Source organism: Schistocerca nitens, chromosome 8 (assembly GCF_023898315.1).
Source record: "Schistocerca nitens isolate TAMUIC-IGC-003100 chromosome 8, iqSchNite1.1, whole genome shotgun sequence".
In the NCBI taxonomy this organism is placed as follows: Eukaryota; Metazoa; Arthropoda; class Insecta; order Orthoptera; family Acrididae; genus Schistocerca; species Schistocerca nitens.
The window spans coordinates 503,838,728-503,857,238 of NC_064621.1; positions in this window are offsets into that span (position 1 = coordinate 503,838,728).

Genomic DNA, 18,511 nt, shown 5'->3' on the forward strand with positions numbered 1-18,511 from the left:
CTGGGAGGCCAAGCATGACGAAAGTGGCGGCTGAGCACACGATCATCACCAAACGACACGCGCAAGAGATCTTTCACGTGTCTAGCAATATGAGGTGGAGCGCCATCCTGCATAAACATCGTACGTTCCAGCAGGTGTTTATCAGCCAGACTGGGATGATGCGATTCTGTAACATATCGGCGTATCTATCACCCGTCACGGTAGCAGTTACAAAACCAGAATCACGCATTTCCTCGAAGAAAAAAGAACCAGTAACGGTAGATGTGGTAAATCCAACACATACCGTGACTTTCTCGTCGTGCAATGGAGTTCCCACGACAGTTCTAGGATTTTAGGTAGCCCAAATTATGCAGTTGTGGGCGTTGACAGACCCTCGAAGCGTAAAATGAGCTTCGTTGGTCCACAACACGTTACCCAGCCAATCGTCATCTTCCGCCATCTTTTGAAACGCCCACGCCGCAAATGCCCTCCGCTTCACTAAATCGCCAGGTAACAGTTGATGATGCCGATGGATTTTGTACGGATAGCATCGGAGGGTACGCCTCAGTGCCAACCAAACAGTAGTGTATGGAATGCCGGTGCGACGCGCGACTGCACAAGCGCTGACTTCCCCGTTCATAGACGAAGCCGCTACAGTCTCCATTTCTTCCTGAACTGTCTCAGCAGCATTACGCCTTGTGCTCGGTTGGCCACTACGGGGTCTATCGTCCAAACAACCCGTGGCTTCGAACTTCGAAATCATTCTCGCCACAGCTGCATTTGTCAACGGACTTTTACCCGTTCGAATCTCCTTCGTATGGCGATAGGATCGTAACGCTGACAGAACATTCCCCATTGTGATAATGCAGCTTTACTAAAAGCGCCTTTTCATGTAACGTCAATATGCTGCGACTGCTGGCGCATCTAATTCTCTCTCTCATTACAGCTCCTTTTTATACACGATTGCCATGCGCAGTCACTGACGTTTTACTGTCCTGCGCCATGTGGCGGACATTTTGTGAACTTTGTTTTTTTTTGTTCTAATAACACCCCTTGTCATTCCAAGCAAGTGTGTCAGTTTTTACCTCTATATCTACATTATTCCGTGGTTTATTAAGTTTTCAAATTTATACTGACTTTTTGATCACCCGGTGTATATAATATGTGACACAAAGCCGCGTAGGTGGTTAGTAACCATTCTATTAAATATGCATAGATCTGTAGTGAAGCTGGTTAGGTTGCATAAAATGTCATACAGCACGTGAAATGAGATGTCGTGTGGCGAGGGCCTCCCAGCAGGTAGACCTGGTCTCCTGGTGCAAGTCTTTTGAGGTGACGCCACTTCGGCGACTTTATGAAATGATGATGATGATAGAGACGACACAAACACCCAGTTCCTGAATGGAAAGAATCTCCAACCCAGCCGGGAATGGAAGCCAGGCCCCGAGCATGAGAAGCTGGCACGATGACCATATTTTTATTTTTTTTAAATTGAGTTGATGCCACTTTTTTTTCTTTTGGAAGTATAAAAAAAGTGATGAAGAGTAGAGTGGTCAGCTATGACCTGGTGGAGACAGGGCGGGCAGGGGTCAAAAACACGAGGCCTGGCCATGATGCCTCCACCTTCCCATATCTGAATCACTCCCCTCAAGTTTTTTTTCTTTTTTTACCGGGAACAGGGTAAGAAAACAAATATCTTTATTTGTACAAGCATAAATACAACAGAAATGCCGTCCTTCCGGCGGAATCGACAACAGACGTTACACGCGAACAAGGCGAGTAAAAGTCTTTGTTAACAAGGTGTCGGAAAATAATAATAACAATAATATTGAAGTAAGCTAAGAGGTGTGAAGCAGTAGACAACAAGGGGAGAAGGTGCGGGGATATGATAAGACTTACAGGCAACTGCCCGGCAGAAGGAACGTGGAGGCAAGAGTGGTCAGGGGCCAACATGCGAGGCCTGGCCACTGTGTCCCCGGCACCAATACCGGGCAGAAGCGCCAGAAAGGAGGGTGGAAACCAACGAGGAGGGGACACTAGAGTTGGGGGAATGACCAGCGAGCTATGGTATAGTGCATAAAACAAAGGAAAGAAAGTAGGCGTGTATCCATGCGACTACTCCACTGTAGGTTACGATATAGAAAGCGGTGCGGAGTGTCTCAGATGTCAGCAGGGGGGGGGGGGGGGGGGGAGCCGGAGTGTCGTCCACGTGCGGCACCATCCAGCTGACAGGGGGCGACGTAAGAATTGCGTGTACGTGATTGGCGAAGAAGGCGCGGTAGCGCGGTCGGTGCTCGACTTCACTGTGGGCGGTTTGTAAGTACTGCCAGAAGTCAGGTCGTGATTTGTCGTCATCATTATACATGTGAGTAATCGTCTACCTATTGACCCACACAATCGCATGATTTTTGGTGGTGGGGAAATAAGTATCCTCAGGACGGGTAAGAGTCCGTTGGTCAATCGAATCCGGCGGAACGCGCAGGTAACAGGCAACGAACTGTCGGCGGAGTTTCCAGACGTCGCTGGTGGCAGCACAAGTCAGCTGGTGGACATCGTCATCCATGAGGGGGCAAACTGAACAGAGCGGAGAGTCCGTTAGTCCGATGGCGTGAAGACGTTGATTGGTGGCGAATTTTCCACATGCGACGTGGTACCATGTTGCCCGGACGTTGGAGGGAAGGAAAAGCCTGTGGATATGACGCCAAACTGTGGACCAGCGCGTCGATGGATGTCTGAACTCGATGTTGTTGTTGGAAATGTAATGAAGTAGTGGCGTGTCAAAATCTTTAGGTCGAGGAGAACGCGTGTTCGGTAAGTGTGTGCGACCATAACCGAAGTCGACGATAAAAACATAAATGTGCGTCAGATGGTGCTTGATGCGTCCAACTGGTACTGGTGGCGTTATGGTCGTGGGCATAAGAATTTCCAGCAAGCTGCGCTTAATGGAGGGGCCCCCTTCCACTGCTTGTGCATGGTGGACATGTACAAGGACGCCGCTCGGAGTCACTCATTGACAAGGCCGAGGCCTCCCTGTCGCGAGGGGAAGGTGACTGTTTCGTAACGGACCTTAAAGAGCGTACTACCCTGTTAGTGTTTGCTACTTGCAGGTTCTTGACCTGTACAGTCAACTCCTGCACGGCCTTAGGTATCGACTCATAATTCTGTTTCATACAGGCAATCTCTTTTTTCATATTTTCTAACGATTGCACAAGGTGCTGGTCCCGCTCAGCTTGCTGGCAATCCCGCTCAGCCTGCTGGGCAAGAAACTTTTCCTCTAACCAGCGATCTCGCTCAGCTTGCTGGGCAAGGAAAATTTCTGTTAACTGGCGATCTCGCTCAGCTTGCTGTGCGAGAAAGATCTCAATTTTTTCGTCCTTTTCAGCTTGTTGTTGCGCAAATTTTGCCTGGTAATCCAGCACGCGCTCTAATATCGCCTGAAGTGAATATCCACCAGGCAGATTACCACTCTCTGGTTCCTGTTTATTTTGTTTTGTTATTATTATTATTATTATTATTATTATTTGCGTAACAACGCATATACGAAAAGAGCCGCGAAATACCTTTTAGTAATGCTGTGCCATGAAGCTCTGTATAATCATTAATTCTCAACAAAACAGAATATATGGTATTCTTATTGTTCTGTATCTGGCTTTCTATTAAAGGAACATTTTTTATTACTGTAACTCACTATAAAACTCAACATCTCTTCCCTAATTTGTAGTTATTGAAAATGTTAATGAAAATTACTTTGTTATGAATACTGATGTTACAGTTCGCAATGATTGTTCAAGAACAAAATTTTGCAGTGGATTTTTGTTATCAGTAAAACACCAATAAGTACCACGACTAGCACAAGAACATGAGACTATTATCGAAGAAAAATACGTTTTTTACTGTAAGGTTAGCCAGACCAGACCTAAGCACAGCAAGATTCCTATTATATTACGAAGGTAAATTATCTTTTTTGTACTGTTAGTAATATATTATCAGCAGCCCGCGTCAACCTGCAAAACACATCACAAAATGTGCTGCTCTGCTCTGCAAGTCCGGAAGCTGAAAGAAATAATTTTATTTCACTATTACCTTCCCGCTTCTTTGCGGTATGATAGATTTCATTTAATGCAGTTTGAATACGCCGCGGCAGCGGCTCGTTCGTTCGTAGCGCAACTCTGCACCACGGATAATATTTAAACAACTGAAAATGTCCTAAACGGATGGGATAATATGCCAAGCAAGCTACTACAAATAATAATGCAAGGTTTCATTAAATAACTCTCTTCAAAACATTTAAATATGTTAATTATTACACACCTTTAAAATGAGTACGTAATGGCGTACATCTCTCAGTCTCGACAAAAGAATGCTACGTTAGCATACAATACAACGTCACAGGCTATCCTACTCACGTAACTCCAAGAAGAAGACAGAGAAATTAATGTTCGTTCTGTATTATTTATACTAGCTGCATATTCTCATCTTTGTTTGATATTTATCGTCTGTGGCGGTTTCAGTACTCGCCGACACAGATATTATCTAAAATAAATAATAAAAAAAAGTACATAATTCCATACAATAACAAAACATGATACACAATGTTTTCTCTTTATCACATAATATGTCTTTTGCTAAGAGACGTTACAATGCCCCCTGGCAGCAATTGACTAACGTTAAGAATGTTCGGCAATATGCTGCCACTAACGTCCGTTTTGTCATTGTCTGTCACCTTATTTGGAATATTCACTGTTCACTTCTTTGCTCTTTTGCACTATAGTTTTAATTACACTCTTTATAGTTTTCTCACACCTTGCGAGGTGACCGTAAACCTAGTCCCAGGGTCATTACAGTTTTCTGGCTCCCCCATTCGAGCTACGTGCGGTCAGAAAACCTGGGAAAACTGCGCCGGAGCCATGGTCATCTCGCCTGGTTTGATTGTTCATCAAAAAAGGTTGGACTTTATCCAATGTTCACAGATAACAAAGGTCATTTATGACAAAATGTTAAACCTTTAGTCTCCTTGTTAAAAATGTACCTTCTACACTCTTTCACATTTGTGTTCTGTGTCACACTGAAAGTCAATCATTAAACAGTTTTACAGTAATGTAATGGATTGTCTCTACACTTACTCACGACAAATGTTCTACCATGGTATGGCATTCGTGTCAATTTGCTTCACTAATGTGACGAAAACATATAACATATGTCACTGAACCAATGAATATTTTGAGTCTATACACAATAACTAAAGAAAAAAAAAGTTTGTCACGAAATTTCGTGTCCAATAAATCATTTTCAAATTAGTAGATTAACAACGTAGTTGGTAATGTTTGGTTGAATGTCAATAATGTACGGAGCGGGCGGCGCGAAGCAATTGTTGCGTAGCGTCGTCTGGAACGCGGCGTGCCAACGACCGCTGGGGTCGACGACCTGCTCGCAGTAACAGCGACGGCGTGCTGGGGTGGCGCCCGAGTAGTCGCGGACCGCACCGAACCATTCACCAATGTCGGCGTGTTGCAGTGGTTTCCCGCGACCGGCTGGCTGGCGGCACGGCACCCGTCTCTGCTTCTCCGCATGGCTCCCCGTCACAATGCATGAAACAAATATTCCACAACGGTGTACTGTCTTTAAGGATACAGATTATTAGCTGTGGAAGAAAATGCGACTTGGTTAAAAGCGTTTATTGTTCAGGAGGCCGTCGTTTCGCTGGTATGCACAGGATGTTTTGGCGTGATAACGGGTTTCTTGTGGCTTCACAAGTGAATCGCATTGTGACACTGGTATTCAAGGTTCGTCACACGCACGTTGTACTACACACTTTCACTTGTTCTCACGGTTGATACGCTGTCGGAGCTTCTCTCAACACGCGAAAATGGTTCGGTTCACACACACTAAATGTTTCCGTCGAGCGATGTTTGTTTGCATCGTCTCCGAACGGATCCCTAACTACCGTTTTTACACACAGTATATTGTTCGTTGAGCACTGCACTATGACAGTTAGTCACTCAACACTTGACTTATACCGACGTATATATTGGTGCAGTGCACTACACACAATATTCCGTCCTTTCCGAGATTGTTTACGCACACAGTTTATTTTAAATGCATATCAAATGTTCTTAGCATAATCACTCACATCTACATTGAGTCCATTGTGTTTATCTTGTCATTACACACTTTTAATACTATTACTAGGCATATATGGTTTTTTTGTAATTATTTAAAGGTGTGTGATTTTTGGTACATAGCTTTCTTTTCCTTTTTCAGTGTAGCTTGCCAGGTTATCACCCATCTAGCAAACAGATTTTACCATGTGCATGACAGCTTGACTTGGGCATATTGCTCAATAAATACTTCATTTAGTACTAGTATTATTTTTAATGATATGTCCTACAGGACTACAGTCTAGTTTCCGCGTTGATTGACTTGATTCGCGTACCGCGTAATGAATATTCAAGGACGTGTACCAAGTACAAAGGCTTCAATTGAAGCATCGATACATACAAAGCGTAGGTTACACGGAACGGGTTTGTTTTTGATTGAATTCTGCTCCAGTGTCGTTCTCAGATCACTATTGGCAGTAACATTACATCACATAATTGTTTCGTACTACAAAGTCAATTTTTGGCCAGTAGAGACTCTCTCTCAGGGTTCCTTAATTCTAACACAATTACATCTGTTACATTACTATATGAGATTTCATCATTAATTGCACTTACTTACTACAAATGAAAAATGATTCAAGAAATTAATCCTTATTTTATCAACAAAAAGATTGTTCATTGCTTGATGAACATATAGTATTTTAATGACACTAATTGTCTGTAAACAAAGTCTTCCATTTGCATGCTGTTACTCAGTTTACTGATTCTACTTCCTCAAGGTTTAATTACACACAAATTCTTTCTTACAACTAACATACTTATCATCTAACACAATTGAAATCTTCTCATAACTACTACTATTTACATCTGACACGTCACTGAATAAATAATTTTACATCTTTACGTGGATATAGTCCTTTTATTTTCCCCGTCTGGGGATGTGCTAACAAATAGCTACATTCGTGTGGCACCTTTATTACTTCAAAGGGCCCTGAATACTGTATGGAGAGAAAGAGGGCTCAATGATATCCCACTCTAACATCTTCCGAATCTCTTTAGCCACTACTTCCCTCCTCGACCAAGGGATGGAGTAAGATGCGCGACAGTATGTTTTGTGGGGCATCACCTCTATGTGATAGTGGTACCCTTTGACTATTCCTGGTCGGTCGGTAAATACCATTGTATATTCCGACAGCAGCTGCGTCAACTGTTGCTTTTGTATGTTGCTTAAACTTTCAGATTCCTGTACTTTGGTCTGAAATGCATGAACATTTGTTTCAAAATTTCTATCTTCTATACTCGGATAATAGAGATCTGCCTCAGGTGAATAATCATTGATGTGTAGTACCCAGGGGTTCTTACATTTGATATTAATTCGGTTGCAACATGGCACAAGTACCTCCTTCGATTTCATCATAGACAACTCAATCCTCCTACCTTTATTAACTATGCTTAGTTTTCCCGAGGAGAGGTCGATCACTGCGTCCCTCTCACGGAGAAAATCTACTCCCAGAATGCAGGCCACCTTTAACCCTTTAACAATGAGGAACGAGCTCACTATGGCTTCGCTCTCCTTACAAATCTCCACCTGCACCTGGTACTTAACTAATTGGCTCTGTGCACTTATAGCTCCAGACACCTTGCAATTATTATCCGGGAAAGTCGGTATGCTACGTCCCTTCCCCAGCGCTTTAAACAATTCTGTACTCATTACACTCACTGAGGCACCTGTGTCGATGATTATATTCACGGCAACATCATTGATTTTCGCTTCTATTATGGCTTGCACATTTTCGTTGCTATCTTTCTTACATTCATGCGGTTCGGTCAGTAGATCTCTATCCATACTGATACCGTCGTTGTATCGCAGCATATGTATTCCAGGGATATTATTGTCATTCGTGTTGCTCTCACTCCACCCCTCGGCCAGCGATGGAGAGCATATCGAGGCCGATTCTAGTTTGTTGGATTGCTTGCTTGCGAGGTACTTGGACGGCTATTGTCCGCGACCTCTACTATGTGTACGTTTTGATTTGTAGGCCGCCACGATTGCGCAATAGGCGCGTTTTGCAGTGGTGGTCTGTTGTTGTCGTATCGGTCATTACCCTTCCGCTCTGGGCTTGGTCGCTGATTCTGATTCCAATTGCGATTACTGTCGCTGTAATTGCTATGCCACTGACCTCGCGCATTTTTCCAGCGGTTGGTCCCTGGCAGTCCGGAATCGTACCGGTCGTCAAATCGACGCTTTTTATTATGGGACAGTTGACCATACCCGTTCTGACTTCTCCCATTATTACAATTTTGCGAATGCTCTTGCCGCTTATTACCACCCCCACCATTTCCATGGTTGTGGTTTTGTGCACTATTATTTCTGTCATGTTTACACCCTGATCCATTATTCCGCGAGTGATCACACGCTGCTTTTGCGTCTTCCTGGATTAAGTCTATTGAATCTAGAACAGACAGGAAATGTTCCATGTCGCTTTCTGGTACGTGTATTAATTTCTCTTTGATATGAATGGGTAAATGTGATTTTAGGAGTCTTATTATGTCTCTTGGTGAGATAGGCTCGTCCCAGTAGCGCGTTTTGTTTATATATTTCTCGAAATACCGTCTCAGATTCCCAAGACGGGGTGAGTACGGTTCGGGATTGTATACTTCTTTTCTTAGCCGCTCTTGTATACAAGGCGACCAGTATTTCGACAAAAACGCTCTTTCAAACTGTTCATACGTCATGCAGCTGTCTGCTACTTCCGTAGCCCACAACGCTGCATCGCCCTGAATGTATGACATTACGTATTGAATTTTCTGTGCTTCGTTCCACACACTAAGCAAGATATTTTTAAAGCTTTTTATGAATACTACTGGGTGTACTGACTTTCGTTCAGTAGTAAACGTTTGAAACTGCCTATTTTTGATAAAACTTTCTTCAACTAATACACTCCTGGAAATTGAAATAAGAACACCGTGAATTCATTGTCCCAGGAAGGGGAAACTTTATTGACACATTCCTGGGGTCAGATACATCACATGATCACACTGACAGAACCACAGGCACATAGACACAGGCAACAGAGCATGCACAATGTCGGCACTAGTACAGTGTATATCCACCTTTCGCAGCAATGCAGGCTGCTATTCTCCCATGGAGACGATCGTAGAGATGCTGGATGTAGTCCTCGGAACGGCTTGCCATGCCATTTCCACCTGGCGCCTCAGTTGGACCAGCGTTCGTGCTGGACGTGCAGACCGCGTGAGACGACGCTTCATCCAGTCCCAAACATGCTCAATGGGGGACAGATCCGGAGATCTTGCTGGCCAGGGTAGTTGACTTACACCTTCTAGAGCACGTTGGGTGGCACGGGATACATGCGGACGTGCATTGTCCTGTTGGAACAGCAAGTTCCCTTGCCGGTCTAGGAATGGTAGAACGATGGGTTCGATGACGGTTTGGATGTACCGTGCACTATTCAGTGTCCCCTCGACGATCACCAGTGGTGTACGGCCAGTGTAGGAGATCGCTCCCCACACCATGATGCCGGGTGTTGGCCCTGTGTGCCTCGGTCGTATGCAGTCCTGATTGTGGCGCTCACCTGCACGGCGCCAAACACGCATACGACCATCATTGGCACCAAGGCAGAAGCGACTCTCATCGCTGAAGACGACACGTCTCCATTCGTCCCTCCATTCACGCCTGTCGCGACACCACTGGAGGCGGGCTGCACGATGTTGGGGCGTGAGCGGAAGACGGCCTAACGGTGTGCGGGACCGTAGCCCAGCTTCATGGAGACGGTTGCGAATGGTCCTCGCCGATACCCCAGGAGCAACAGTGTCCCTAATTTGCTGGGAAGTGGCGGTGCGGTCCCCTACGGCACTGCGTAGGATCCTACGGTCTTGGCGTGCATCCGTGCGTCGCTGCGGTCCGGTCCCAGGTCGACGGGCACGTGCACCTTCCGCCGACCACTGGCGACAACATCGATGTACTGTGGAGACCTCACGCCCCACGTGTTGAGCAATTCGGCGGTACGTCCACCCGGCCTCCCGCATGCCCACTATACGCCCTCGCTCGAAGTCCGTCAACTGCACATACGGTTCACGTCCACGCTGTCGCGGCATGCTACCAGTGTTAAAGACTGCGATGGAGCTCCGTATGCCAGGCAAACTGGCTGACACTGACGGCGGCGGTGCACAAATGCTGCGCAGCTAGCGCCATTCGACGGCCAACACCGCGGTTCCTGGTGTGTCCGCTGTGCCGTGCGTGTGATCATTGCTTGTACAGCCCTCTCGCAGTGTTCGGAGCAAGTATGGTGGGTCTGACACACCGGTGTCAATGTGTTCTATTTTCCATTTCCAGGAGTGTATTTTTGGACTATACTGGTTTGCTCCTGGGACATAGGCTGTGTGCTCCGAACCGAATCTACAGCTCTTCGCATTATCGCCTAAAGATTCACCATTTTTGCGTCGCGTATAAGTTTGTGCGTTGCCAAAAACATTGGCTGTCGTCCACATAGCTTCATGTTCAAGACGTTTGCTGCTCTGTGCTAAACCCTTTTCCAAGTCGGATATCCGTTTGTTAATATTCACTTGCCACTGCGGAATATCCTCAATGAGTATTTGTTTGATGGTTTGCACGTCGTTCTGTTCCTGACTATTTACTGCGGTACTGAACGATTCGGAATCTCTATCTGCCATGGCTGCTTGTACCTTAGAATTAATATTTTTGTCGATCTCACTCTCCTTCGCTTCTAGCCATGAGTTGAATTCGGTCTCAATTTTTGTCGCTTGTTCGTTCCACTTCTGCTCTACAAGCTGGGTGGAATCTATTTCTAGCTTTTCTAATCGGTTGGCTAAGACACCTATCTCGTCTACCCTTTTAGTGTTTGCTACTTGCAGGTTGTTGACCTGTACAGTCAACTCCTGCACGGCCTTAGGTATCGACTCATAATTCTGTTTCATACAGGCAATCTATTTTTTCATATTTTCTAACGATTGCACAAGTTGCTGGTCCCGCTCAGCTTGCTGGCGATCCCGCTCAGCCTGCTGGGCAAGAAACTTTTCGTCTAACCGGCGATCTCGCTCAGCTTGCTGGGCAAGGAAATTTTCTGTTAACTGGCGATCTCGCTCAGCTTGCTGTGCGAGAAAGATCTCAATTTTTTCGTCCTTTTCAGCTTGTTGTTGCGCAAATTTTGCCTGGTAATCCAGCACGCGCTCTAATATCGCCTGAAGTGAATATCCACCAGGCAGATTACCACTCTCTGGTTCCTGCTTTTCTGTAGGTGGTGCAATTTCTTTATCTACCTCTCCTTGAGCACTGGTGGGCGGTGGTATCACTTCCTGTGTTCCTGCCTCCACATTTTCGCATGGTATATCCTAAAAGAGAGTACTTGTACTGCTTAATGCACCCGTTTCTACAATTCCTGCACTAACTAATGGCTGTTCCTCAGTATCCATATTGCTCGGACGTTGACTACGCAATTTAACCATATTCATAAATTACCTACTCGAACACAAGCTCTGACAGTTTTTCCACTTGCACACAAAATATGTTAATTTATCTACAATACACTGCACACTAAAAATTACTATCTACAATCAACTTTGCCCTGTCATAAACACTAACGCCAAACTACGCACACCACTAGCGATATGAGATCACTTCACTGGAGTTAAGCTTCTACAAACAGGACAACTACACTGTAGTCTTACCTCTAGTTTATCTGATTTCGGGGTTCGGCTGCCCCGGATTATGTAGTCGTTACTGTTTCTCAGTACTCTCAGGATCGTTTCCTCTGACTCGCTTGGAGTAGTGCGTTTTTTCATGAAAGAATGTTTGTACATTCATTAATACATGGCATTAATCATGATATACATACATACATTTACCACTAAATACATACATATATATATAACAATAGACACTGAAAGAAAATACATAAAACAATTATTTTCGTGGCCACTGCAAATTCGAGCCCCACGTTGGGCGCCAGTTTCGCTTCGTAAGCTCTTTTCTGTTTATTTTGTTTTGTTATTATTATTATTATTATTTGCGTAACAACGCATATACGAAAAGAGCCGCGAAATACCTTTTAGTAATGTTGTGCCATGAAGTTCTGTATAATCATTAATTCTCAACAAAACAGAATATATGGTATTCTTATTGTTCTGTATCTGGCTTTCTATTAAAGGAACATTTTTTATTACTGTAACTCACTATAAAACTCAACATCTCTTCCCTACTTTATAGTTATTGAAAATGTTAATGAAAATTACTTTGTTATGAATACTGATGTTACAGTTCGCAATGATTGTTCAAGAACAAAATTTTGCAGTGGATTTTTGTTATCAGTAAAACACCAATAAGTACCACGACTAGCACAAGAACATGAGACTATTATCGAAGAAAAATACGTTTTTTACTGTAAGGTTAGCCAGACCAGACCTAAGCACAGCAAGATTCCTATTATATTACGAAGGTAAATTATCTTTTTTGTACTGTTAGTAATATATTATCAGCAGCCCGCGTCAACCTGCAAAACACATCACAAAATGTGCTGCTCTGCTCTGCAAGTCCGGAAGCTGAAAGAAATAATTTTATTTCACTATTACCTTCCCGCTTCTTTGCGGTATGATAGATTTCATTTAATGCAGTTTGAATACGCCGCGGCAGCGGCTCGTTCGTTCGTAGCGCAACTCTGCACCACGGATAATATTTAAACAACTGAAAATGTCCTAAACGGATGGGATAATATGCCAAGCAAGCTACTACAAATAATAATGCAAGGTTTCATTAAATAACTCTCTTCAAAACATTTAAATATGTTAATTATTACACACCTTTAAAATGAGTACGTAATGGCGTACATCTCTCAGTCTCGACAAAAGAATGCTACGTTAGCATACAATACAACGTCACAGGCTATCCTACTCACGTAACTCCAAGAAGAAGACAGAGAAATTAATGTTCGTTCTGTATTATTTATACTAGCTGCATATTCTCATCTTTGTTTGATATTTATCGTCTGTGGCGGTTTCAGTACTCGCCGACACAGATATTATCTAAAATAAATAATAAAAAAAGTACATAATTCCATACAATAACAAAACATGATACACAATGTTTTCTCTTTATCACATAATATGTCTTTTGCTAAGAGACGTTACACCTCCCTGTCGCGAGGGGAGGGTGAGTGTTTCGTAACGGACCTTAAAGAGCGTACCGACCATAAGAAAGAATCCGAAAGTAGCCTGGAGGCTGCGCCGAATAGTTGATTGCAGCTGGAGTACCTGTGTGATGTGGACCATCCTGGACGCCACATGTTGATTGAGGTATTGGACCCGTTGTAGGGAATCGAGTCGGCGGAGGAGATTTTGTCGCACCGCCGTGCGGATAATTTGGAGTGTATACCGAAAATTGATGGTAGCAGAGCGGCGCACGGTGGAGGTGAAAATGATACCAAAGTATCGTAGTTGCTGTACACACGGGAGAGGTGCTGAGTCGTCGCGTGAGACGCCGCGTCCAATAGACATCGCCCTGGATTTAGCCACATTCATGTTACTGCCCGCTGCAGTTCCGTACGTTGATATTAAATCAAGCACCATTTGTGTTTCATTCCACGAGCAGACCAAGGGGAGGTCGTCCGCATGTGCACGACACCGAAAACTGTGCTGTCGCAAAGTGAGACCAGAAAGGTGACTTGTCAAACTCTCTATGAGTGGTTCCAGGTTTATGGCATAGAATATGGTCGAAAGTGGGCAACCGTGCCTTATGGAACGCTGGATCGCCACTAGTCTCGCCACACGGCCATTGATCTGAATCAGCGATTCGGCGGTGCCGTACAGGAACCTGATGACATTGATAAAGGCGGGTGGAAAACCCATTCGGCTCATTACTGAGAACAGAAAACGATGCCGCACCTTGTCAAATGCGCTGTCAAAATCAACGGTAACCACCCGGGCTCGGAGTCTGCTCGCCACTGCCGGTGAAATTATATCACGACATTCTCCTGTTGCCGCATGTATATTAACTGAGCCACCCGGAGCTTTCTGTTCCGGAGATAGAATGCTAGGCAGGATGTTGCGGCATCGCGTCGCCAGGAGTCGTGTAAAATTTTTATAGTCTGGATTAAACAGAGTCAGGAGACGGTAATGTGCTGTCGTCATTCCCGGTGTCGGTTTGTGGATGGGTATAATAATTCCCGTGACAAAGGACGGCGGTACGGCGTTCCCCATCGTCATCAGTTCATGAAACATCGTCGTCCACCGTGACGCCATTAGCGCGAGGAAAGCAAGATAAAATTCTATCGGCAATCCGAGGACACCAGGTGACTTATTCAGAGCACCTTTGTTGATTGCATCGTGGACTTCGTCGCTCGTAACTGGCTCCATCAGCTCGTTCGCTTCGTTGCAGGTGAGGGTGCGTGTTACTTGTGGTAACACAAACTCCTCAGAGTGATTGTTGGTAGTCTCCTCCCGCTACAAAGTGCGGTAGTGTTCTACAAAGGCATTGACGATTTCGGCCTGGAAAGTGACTTGCTGGGCGCGACGGGTGTAGATCTCGGTGATGAGTCGTTATCATCGGTGTTTCCTATCGGAGGTGATGTGATGCATGGTGGGATGTTCTTGTTCCACCGAATCTTGACATCGGGTCCGCACCATCGCCCCTGCAGTCGACGGCGTGTCAACGTTACAATTTGTGCCTTAATCCTGCTGTGTTCCATCTGGGTTTCAGGGGTAGGTGGCTGGGCGTCCAGGCGCAGAGAACGGGTAGAAATAGTCGGTAGTGTGCCAGGACCACGCAGCTACTTCCTTGCCATACAGAATCAAGGTACATCGAATGGCAGGTTTGGCCCATTCCAGCCACCAAGTCAAGGTTGTGCAGTACTTAGGCAAGCAACGTACACAGGTGGCAGGTGGCCCATGTCTCGGTAACACGTTGAAGACACACGGGATCATGAAGATGGGAGGTGTTTAGCTTCCACGGTGTACTACTGCGCCAGACCACTTGTTGCGGGACGAGAATGTTGTAGATATAGTGACAGTGGTTCGAAAATTCTGTGCTTTGGACTGCAGGTGTGAATTGCCTAGAGACGTAAATCCTATCAAGGCAGCTCGAGGAGTAACTTGTCTGGTAAGTATGTCCAGGTACGTCGCCGTGCCGAACTTACCAAGTGTCGCGGAGCAACTGATCACGGACGACAAGGCGCAGTTGTAGTGGGGCATTTTGATCGTTAGGGTGCAAGGCACAATTAAGGTCACCCCCAGGCAAGTAATGGTCACAGCGTCCAAGAAACAAAGGGGCCATTTCTTCTGAAAGATGTGTGCCCTGTCGTGTCTGCGGGTGGAGCCTGACGGAGCGTAAATGTTGACAATACGCGTACCCATGACGGTGATGGCTATGCCTTTGGCAGATGGATGGTATGTGATATTAGCCACCGGAATGCCTTCTCGGACGTAGATGGCTACGCCACGTCCGAGGTGGCCACCAGGAGAAGGATAAGTGTTATATCCCGCGACGTCTGGAAGTGTGGCCAAGTTTACTTCCTTTAGTAGTGCGATGTCGACGTCCGATGCCCATATGATCTGTCCCAGCAGTTGGATTTTCAAGGGGGAGCTAATGGTGTTAGTGTTGATCGTCGCTACTCGGTAGGTTTGGAGTTGTACTCCACCGTTGAGGGCAACTCCATCAGCGGATGGTGAAGAGCGGCGAGGCAACGGTGAATCAGGTCGTAAGCCACCTGACGACGGTATCGGCGGCATAACTAGGTTTCCGTCTGGGGTAGCTCCGTCTCCAGCGTGTGGTTCGGGCCTTCATCGACGTCGTCACTCCATGCCATTGAAGGAGCTGTTGTTGTAATGTTCTTACGTTCCACTTCGTTCGTAGGAGAGGACGTCTCGGCGGCAGTCGCAACGGTGGAGCCCATTGGTTCAGGTGTACCCGGGTGAGCCAGCAGAGCAGGCAGCGGCACAGCCAAAACCGGCGTCTTGTCGCCGTCCTTCGTGTCGTCGTGCAGATTCTCCGAGGCCTCGTCGGGCCAGACGGCCTCTGGAGCGTGAGGGGGAGGTGATCTGTCTCGTTCCGTATGGCACCTCCTCTTGCGCCTTTTAGGTAGGCATTGTTTGCGTGTTCGTCCCTCTGTGTCGGAAGATGGGAGGAGGTCGCGGCGATCTGAGAGGAAGGCCGTCGCGGGAAAGATAAGTGAAGGGGCGTCCCTAACATCAGCCGGGTGGGGCTCAGAAGTCGTCGCTGTTGGTAGAGGCGCCGGAGTAGCGTCAGGTGTGAGCTAGACGCGTCGACCCCGGCAGTATCCGTAGCAACAGGAAGGGTCACCGGTACATGGTCCGACGGACGGCGGCCGGTGGGATGAAAAGAGAGCGCCGATGTGTAGGCGATCGGTAAAACCGTAGTCGGAGGCGCCACGGTAGCCTCTGGCAGTTGGGTCATTCCTCGCTGAAGACGCTCTGAACTGAGGTGGCCTTCTTTGCCGCACCCGGAACAGGTCTTGGGTTGGCCGTCGTATATGACCACCGCGCGGCTCGTGCAGATTTGCAAGTAAGACGGCACGTGTCCATGGAGATCGATGGTGATCTGTCGTACACCGTTAAGAACGGGGTACATTTGGAATGGTGCCCAGTGTTCGGCAGTGTGGCCATGTACAGTTCCATAGGGGCGGAAAGCCGTGATAACGCCTTCTGCCGGGAGTTCGAACGGAAGTTCGAAAACTCTTATGGTCCGCATTCCCAGGCCTGCGTGGTCGACAGTGACCGCAACTTCATTTCCGTCGGCGTCGCAAAAGCATAATCCTTGTTTGGTGTCACGATGTATTCTTTCGCACACCGCGTCACTGACGACTTTGACGTACACCGTACTTGGTTCAAATCGCTCTGAGTACTATGGGACTTAACATCTGTGGTCATCAGTACCCTAGAACTCAGAACTACTTAAACCTAACTAACCTAAGGACATCACACACATCCATGCCCGAGGTAGGATTCGAATCTGCGACCGGAGCAGTCGCGCGGTTCCGGACTGAGCGCCTAGAACCGCTAGACCACCGCGGCCGGCCTTCCGTTTTCCTCTTCAACATATCTACTGGCAAGTTATCGAATAAATGTGCCTTCTCGCCACCTTCTTCAGGATTTTTTCTTGTTCTGCTTCCAAAATACTGTGCCCCTTCCTCCTTGCGGCACGTATTCCTCCTCTTCAGCCTTAATTTTACTTGTTATTTAATCCATCTTAGACAGGCATTCCACATGATTATACTTGCCACCTAAAACGTCCTGTGTTTCTTCGGTTATGTGCCGTCTGCTCTCTCTACTTCCATGTTAGTCTTCGTTCTACTCACAAAAACACTAGCCGATCTGCACATAATTTCATACTTTCCCTCTTTCTTCATTCTCTCCATTTCTTCGCATTTTCCTTTCATCCATCTTTCTCTCGCTTCCTCAGTTTTTCTTCATAGTTCATTATTCAGCACATCTTTTTGTCTTTTTCATTTTCCCTTTTTCCACACTTTCTCCTTGCTTCCATTTTTCCTACATGTTGTCAGTTATCGATCTTCTCTGATACTTTTGGGCTATCTAATTCCTAGTGTTTCTTTGGCAGCGTCTATGAGTCCTTCCGTTTTTATAATCGATTTCTCATTTACAAATTGTTCAACTCTATCGCTTTCTCATTTTCCCACAAACCTATATTCCAACTCTTAAGTCTTACCTACTACCTTGAGTGCCTCCAAGTTTAATTTTTCTTCTGAGTTACCTCTCCGCACTTTCTTCAACGTCATTTGCATTTCTCCTACTAAGAGGTTGTGATCTGAATTTATGTCTGCTCCTGGGTAAGGTTTGACAGTCTTCAGACAGTTACTAAACCTCTTATGTATCAGAATACAAGCCAACTGATACCTTTTTCTTTTCAGATTTTAGATCTCCTTCCGTGATTTTCAAATAATTTGTTACACACCACTAGTGAGTTTTCTTTGCAAAAGCTAATTACCCATTCAGCTTTCTCATTTCTTATCCGCAATTCTAATTTTCGCACTGTATCTTCGTCTCTTCCTTCATCCACCACTGCAGCACTGCAGTTTAGTCCCCTATAATGACAATACACTCTATTTCCTTTCTCGATATGTTCTTGAATATTCTCAGAATATTCTTTCGTTTCCTCATCTCTAGGCTGCATGTTTAACATGTATGTCTGTATTAATGCCACATCCTTCGAACTGCCCTGCAGGCGTATCATCATCAGTAGTTCATCAATATATCGCGCCTTCATTACTTTATTTTTTTGATTTCAGTCCTATCAATACTCCTACTCCGTTTCCTAAGTAGAAAAGCTTATAATCTTCAGCTTCTAATTCTCTGTTCTTACGCCATCACATTTTCCACATGCCAAGTGCATCGAATCTATTCCTTTTCATCTCCTGTTTCGCATTTTCTAG